Below are 7,229 nucleotides of genomic sequence, written 5' to 3'. Positions count from 1 at the left end.
AAGTGAGCATTTGTATTTGGCACTTACCAAATGGTCTATTGGCATATGAAAAAGAAAACGTTAGAACTGCTATTGATATTTGTTTTTATGTAAAATAAGGCATAAAGTTTTATAAATATATACAATTTATAAATTTATATGTAAAAACTAGGGAGAGCGTGCTCAATAAAATCCAGGTGTCAGCAGGGCCGTGTTTCTTGAGATACCTATAGTAGAGAATCCATTCTTGTTCTTAGCTTCTGGTGACACTTGTCAATCTTTGACATTCCTTGGCTTACAGCTGCATCGCTTTAATCTCTGCCTCCGTCCTCATATGGTGTTCTTGTAACTGCAAATCTTCACCTCTTTAAAATAAACTTTTCTCTTCTCTTTCTCCTGGATTAAATTGAACTTGGGCTCACTCACTTGCTTCTTTTTTTTCCTTATCCTTTTGCATACTGCACGACCACTTTCTGAATCATTAAATCATTAGGTCAGCATCAAACAAAACCTCAGGTTTGTTAACCACAGAAACAGAGTTTCTGTCACACTGAAGATAATATCTTGCAGCTCCACATCCATGAAAGTGACACACTTGACTGGCATCCCCTTAAAACCAGGCAGAACTATGCCATGATTAACATCAGAACCTGATGCGAGATCAACTGCCTCCTGCCCTAGCACCAACCAGTCAGTAGAACCTATGACTCCAACTTCCTCAGCTACCATGACAATTGAGTTTTCACTTGTATAATCTATACCCCAGAGGCCATGGAGAGCCAGGTCTCTGAGCATGAGCTCACTATTGTCTCCAGGCTTGACGCCATTTTCTTAAATAAACCTCTACTTCTTTGCTGCAAACTCCTGTCTGTGTCTCTTTTGGCTTTGATGCATGCAGGGGATACAAACCCCTTGAGTTTGGTAACATTCTCTCAATGTATTTGTGTTTTCAGATGGCATTTTCCTCTTCATATAAGGCCTCCAGATGTATTGGATTAGAGCCCAACTTAGTGACCTCATTTTAACTTGATGACATCTTCAAAGACCCTACTTTCAAATAAGGTCACAGTCATAGATACTGGGGGTTAGAATTTCAACATATCTTTTAGGGGATACAATTCAACCCAATATACCACAAAGATGGGGAGGTTTCTTAGAGGTAAGGAGTCCAGGAAGGAAGATTCTTTAAGACTGAGAAAGAGAGGTAGGTCTGTTGGCCACTCAAAAGAGTGAAAATCTGGCTCCTTGCACTAAAGAGTGATTGTATGGTACACTTAGGAAGCTGAGCCCTATTTATATGTTGTTATGTGCCACTGTTCTTCTTATCGTCCTGCAATGACCCTTTGAAGCTCGCAAGGTATATTACTTCATCCCTAGCTCAGGATGTCTTAATATACCTCAATCCTACTTTCTGTCTCTGAACTTCTCCTGCATGTTGGGTCTCTGACTCTCTCATGTATGCAGGGTTCTCATACAATATGTATGTATTAAACTTGGTTATTTTTCTCTTGCTAATCTGTCTCATGTCTATTTGATTATTAGATCAGCCAGAAGAACCTCGAGGATAGAAGAAAGTTTTTTTTCCCCCCACAATCTCATTAAATTAGGGATCTCAAGATATGGTCATTCAGGATTTGGGGTGGGCTTCAATCAGATGACAGATGTTCTAATAAGAGAATAACAGAAGGAGATTTGAGACAGAGACAAAAAAGAGAAGGCTTTATGAAGGCCTTATGGAGGCAGAGATTGGAGTTATACTGCCATAAGACAAACAACACTTGGATTCACCAGAAGCTGGAAAGAATCTCCCCTATGAGGAGGAAACAAAAGAGGTTCTATAGAAAGTAACCTCACAGGGTGATCTGATCATAAATCCCAAACTAGGCAGGTCATAGTGGATAGTCACATCCCAGGCATATTACTTCATTACTAAAAGGCTTATCTTTGCCTTAAGCAAGCCCAATGTTTCTGTGCATCTGGTTTAACACACCTTTGAAATAAGTGGTAACCACTCTCAAGAGAGCACATAATCTTAACTATCCTGTGATCCAATCCCCACCTTGCTTTTTTCTACTTCCATGTAATCTTCCTTAGTTTCCTCCTTCATTTCAAATGTATAAAAGAAGCTGCAAAACTGTTATTCTGCAGAGCATTTGAGATCTTGCTGCCTGGCATGAGTTGTCAGTTTGGCTCAAATAAACTCTTAAATAATTCTTTATAGATTTGGACATTTCTTACATCGACATCTAGATCCTTCAGATGGACGGTGGCCTTGCTGACACATTGATTTCAGACTTCTGACCTTCAGAACCGTGGGAGAACAAATTTCTGTTGTTTCAAAAGCCGCCAGATTTGTGGTTATTACTGCAACCCCAGGAAACTAATGCACATGGTGTGGTTTTATTTTGTTTCATTTTAAATAATAGACTAAATTTGAAATAGCTACATCAAAAAGTATAAGAGAAGCACTTAAAAAGGTAGGATTGTTATCTTTGTGACAATGAAGTTTTTCTTATCACAGAAAGCTCTGCCTCAATTAGGTCTAAACAAGAAAGATTGCAGTTGAAGATATGTAATTAGGATGAGTGGGTACTTAGAGAAAGAGCCAGTTTTAAAGAAAGAAACATTAAAATTAAGACTTTAAAGAATTTTAAGACAAGAAATATAGTCATAAAACTTTGATCAAGAAGATAGGGGGTGGATACACGTTCATGACACTGAGATTTGTGCTATTAATAGACAATACTAATAATGTAGGTTTTGAATATGAATAAGCCCATTTTGGGAAGTTTAAAGAGATTCTTTTTATCAAATGTACAATGTTAAACAGTATAAAAGGGAATGCTTTTGGCATAACTGTACAATGAGAATTTTCTTTTCCATTCAGTCATGTTAAACATACGCAAGATTGGGGGGTGGAGAAAATTAATGATTTAAATAAAATAAGATTTGAGCATGAAGATTTAAAAAGTCATATTTCAAAGAACAAGTTTTATTTGAAGCCAGTTACAGAGACAAAAAGTAAAACATAACTGTGCAAGGATAGTATGTCAGGAGGTAAAAAGCAATATTCAAAGTATTCAAAGGAAATAAGCAGAAAATGGACAATGGGAACAAAGAAAATTCTTGACCTTATTCCCATGGTCAGCAAAGCCTAGCACATTTGCCCTCACAATATTGCAGGTCTCAAAGACCTGTATGCTGGCTTATGCAAAAAAAAATAAAAACAAACAAACAAACAAAACTACTAGATGTTGACTTACTTGTTTTCTCAGTGCAGAAAGACACCAGTTAGAAAAATATAATGAAGATTAGCTACCAAAAGAAGAAACACAAAATGGACTCATTGAGTTAAATCTTTATCCCTTTTTTCAATCACAACTACAGAGACCAAGAGAGTGAGAGATGGGAGGAGGAGGCACAAAGGGAAGAATGATAAGATCTATCACTGAAGGTCTAAGCATGGAGCTTTATCTTGTTATTCATAAATGAAGGAGAGAGAAATGTCATGTGGCTGGAAATATAATTTCTTGAGGGGCAAAGTGAAATATTAAAAGATTTTCCCATTGCAAATAAGGCAATTAAAACTATTCAATTTGACAAAGCCCTGGACCCAGTTGGATTATACCATAATTCATGAGGAAAAAAAAATAGTAGCAAGGGAAATAGAGAAGCCTTTGGCAAAACTGTTTGATAGCTCAATAGGAAAAGAATAAAGGGAGAAATTGCATTTGAGTTACTAATAAGCATTCTTAGATTTAGCAAGAGAAAATCATTAAAAGAACTAGTTTTTTCAACTTCAGTTATTAAGCACAAGAATAAAGATTCACTCTAATCTATGCATTTGTGATTAACCTAAGAGAATTGGTTCAAATTTAGGAATTTAAAATTTATTTTTATTCAGATTTCAGAAAATGTCTTAAAATTTTACTAGCATGCCACCTAGTAATAATAAAAGCTCACTAATGAACAAAGCACCCCAAAACATCCCGGATACTAGAACTAATGATACTGTATATCACAAGCTGATAAAAAAAAAAGGGGGGGGGGAACCAGCACATATAGTCTTGCTTTACGACTTCATTTTTTTTAAAAGAAACATTTTTTCCCCACAAAAATACTTCATAACTATTGATATAACTAGTACATTTTTTATGGAGTATGATACAAATTTTAATCAGACATCTTAACTCTACGCATAAATCATTCCTTCTTCAGCCTGGCCGCAGTTCCTGATTGGTGCCCTCAAGGATTCTGCGTTATTCCCTGTGATGCTGCAGAAACAAAATCCCAGCCTTGTCCTAGCTATGCCTCTACAATTGCTGAATCCAGTAGGCACATAGAGCAATAGGAGCTTTATGAAAGTTCTCCCCAAAAACCCTGTCTTTGTGTTTCTTCCGCGTGGTTTGTCTCACCCAGACCTCAAAGGTCTCCCTGTTTCCTAACATGAAAATTGTGAACACTTCAAAAGCATTTATGTGTGTGACTGCAGCATTTTCAAGAGAATTTTTGGTACATTTGGCAAAGCACAGGTAGCCACATAAAGCCAGGTCTACCATGATCAGCTATTCTGTCCAGTTAAAAAGGAGCATAAGAGTAGAAACCTAAAAGAATGCCATAGATTAAGTTAAAAGAAACGTGGAGCCAAATCTACCAGATACTTTAATGAAATCAGACAAACCCAAAGGAAAATGCATTTAATGGTCCCTCTCTTCAAATCAGAACTGTCTTAAAAATAGTGCCATCTGCAGTGAGCTACTAGGTGAGACATCCAAGAGTGTATGACCCTTTTTAAAGAGAGAAAAACATGGATTAGGTAGACACACCTGTAAAGCCTCCTATTCCTCTGAGAGTCAGTGGTGCTTTGATTTTCTTATTCAAAAATAAGGTCATGCTTGGACACTGTGCATGAACAACTATTACTATGTTGTACTAACCCACTTAGTGTACTTTTGCCAACAACCTGAGTAGGTGGTTGAAGTTCCTCAAAGAAAATTTACAACTTCTCTTTACCTTTTACATTTTAGAAATCTCATATAAAAGAGTAGAAAAATTAATTTCGATGTGAAAGAATTGTATATATCATACATACCTCAGCATTTATTTATTATTGAGGACTACTCAAGGAATGTTTTATAAAACATATTGCTACATTGTTACATTTATAAATATATAATCCAACTCTGAATTGGCATCAACAACGAACTAAGTTTTTGTTTTAATTTGACTTAAGCAAAAACAGAAGTGTATCAATCCTATTAAATTAAATTATACTGCAATAACCAACAACCTTAAAATCTCAGTAGCTTAAATATAACAGGGATTTACTTTTCATGCACAAAAGGTCTCCTATAGTGCTGGATGACTCTCCAGGGCAACAGTCCTTTGGGCAGTAACTCAGAGATCTTGGACAAATGGTGGCGTCTCATTCACCAGCTTTTCTATGTGGAATACCCAGCTGCTGTAGAAAAACGTGAAGAGGAGTTGCTGTGTCAGGAAAAAAGAGAACTGGAGGATTGTGCAGTTCTATCTTTTGTCCCAGCAGTGAAAGACATCTCTTTCAGCTCTCATTCCTTGAACAAATCTAGCCATATAGCACCAACTGACTGCAAGATGGCTGGGAAATGTGGATAAGTGAATGGAATGTTGGGGGTTCACTTATCTCAGCCACAATAAAATAAAGTAAGTGGAAGAATAAGGCAATTAGCCTGTGGTTTAAGAAACAAATAGCCATTTAGTTGAGGCGAACCCATTGAGAGGCTGATATCATGGAGGTTGCTGTGAACTTAGAAATAATAACTAACATTTATTAAATGCTTGCAAAGCGTCATATGTTGTTCTGTTTTGCCTGTATTAACTCACTCACTCTTTATAACAATTATATGACAAGAATATATTATTATCTACATATTCCAATAAGAAATGTGAAACAGAGAGGCAGATTAATTCAACCAAGTTTACATAGCTAGCAAGAGACAGAGGCAGAATTTGAACCCAACCAATCTGGTCCCTGAGCCCGCTCTCTCAATTGTTCTTGATGAGGTAGAAGAGAAATAAACTTCAATTAAATTGAATTCTATTAGGATTTATTTTTAATTTCTTCATCTTGTGTAGAAAGTGAGATGTGGTAGAAGGAAATGAACTTTGTGTCAGAAGACCTGAGCTCCAGTCCTGACTTCACTAGAGATAGATATGCTATTGAACAAAATACTTAATTTATCTAAACTTACAGCTCCAAATAACAAATGGGGCTCATGTTAGGATAGGATTCTTGCCCATAAAATTAAAACAATAAATGTGGCATACGTTTTATAAACTCTAAAATTTCATCAAATGATGTTTTGTATAGAAACACTCAACAAGATAGGTATAAGTTTACTCTACTGACAGCATCTTTAACTTTATTGTCCAGTTATTTTTTTATCTCACCTTTCTAGCAAATTCAAAACTCAAATCAATCCAACTGTTTATTCTTTCCCCTTCTGCACCCAATTTCTGAGTGCTGCTAGAGAAAAAACATATAACTCCAAACTGTGTATTGCTTCTACAAATTCAAAGTTTTCAACCCCAGCTGGGCATCGGTGGTTCTCAGCAATTTTAGATTTCCTTGTTCAGCTTCCTCAACTACTCTCCAAAGAAGCTATGTCTATACCTTTCATGATTTTACTAAATCTCTATTCCACAGCGTCCGTCCAGACACCCATTAGATAACCTGACCTATTTCATAAAGGCAGTTAAAACAATCAGATAAGAATTCCTCAAATTCTGACACCAGACCTTTATATAAACTTGTCCTTTCCTCCCCTCCTCCTGTGAAAGAAGTGCACTGTCCCCATCCAAACCCGATCTGTACAAGGCAAACATCTCCATTGTCCTCTGCTTATCATTCCTTCTTAGATTCTCATGAACTTAAGCCCATGAATTATCTACTATTATTTTCTATACCATTCACCCTTATTTCTAAATACTTTCTTACCAGAGCATTTAGTTGTGATCAGGTATCTCCCCCTACCTCATCCCCTTCTCCAGTTACTACCTCATCTCCTCTCTCAAAATTAAGCTTCTTAAAATAATTGTCTCCACTTCCTCACTTAGCATAGTTCCTCAATCTAGCACAATATGGCTTTACCACATCATCTCACTGTAGCTGCTTCGGCCTAGATCTCTCTCTTTCTCCCTCCCCCCACTCTCTCTCTCTCTCTCTCTCTCTCTCACACACACACACACACACACACACGCACACACGCACA

Source organism: Pteropus alecto, unplaced genomic scaffold, assembly GCF_000325575.1.
Source record: "Pteropus alecto unplaced genomic scaffold, ASM32557v1 scaffold25, whole genome shotgun sequence".
In the NCBI taxonomy this organism is placed as follows: Eukaryota; Metazoa; Chordata; class Mammalia; order Chiroptera; family Pteropodidae; genus Pteropus; species Pteropus alecto.
Note: the sequence above shows the minus strand (reverse complement) of the source record.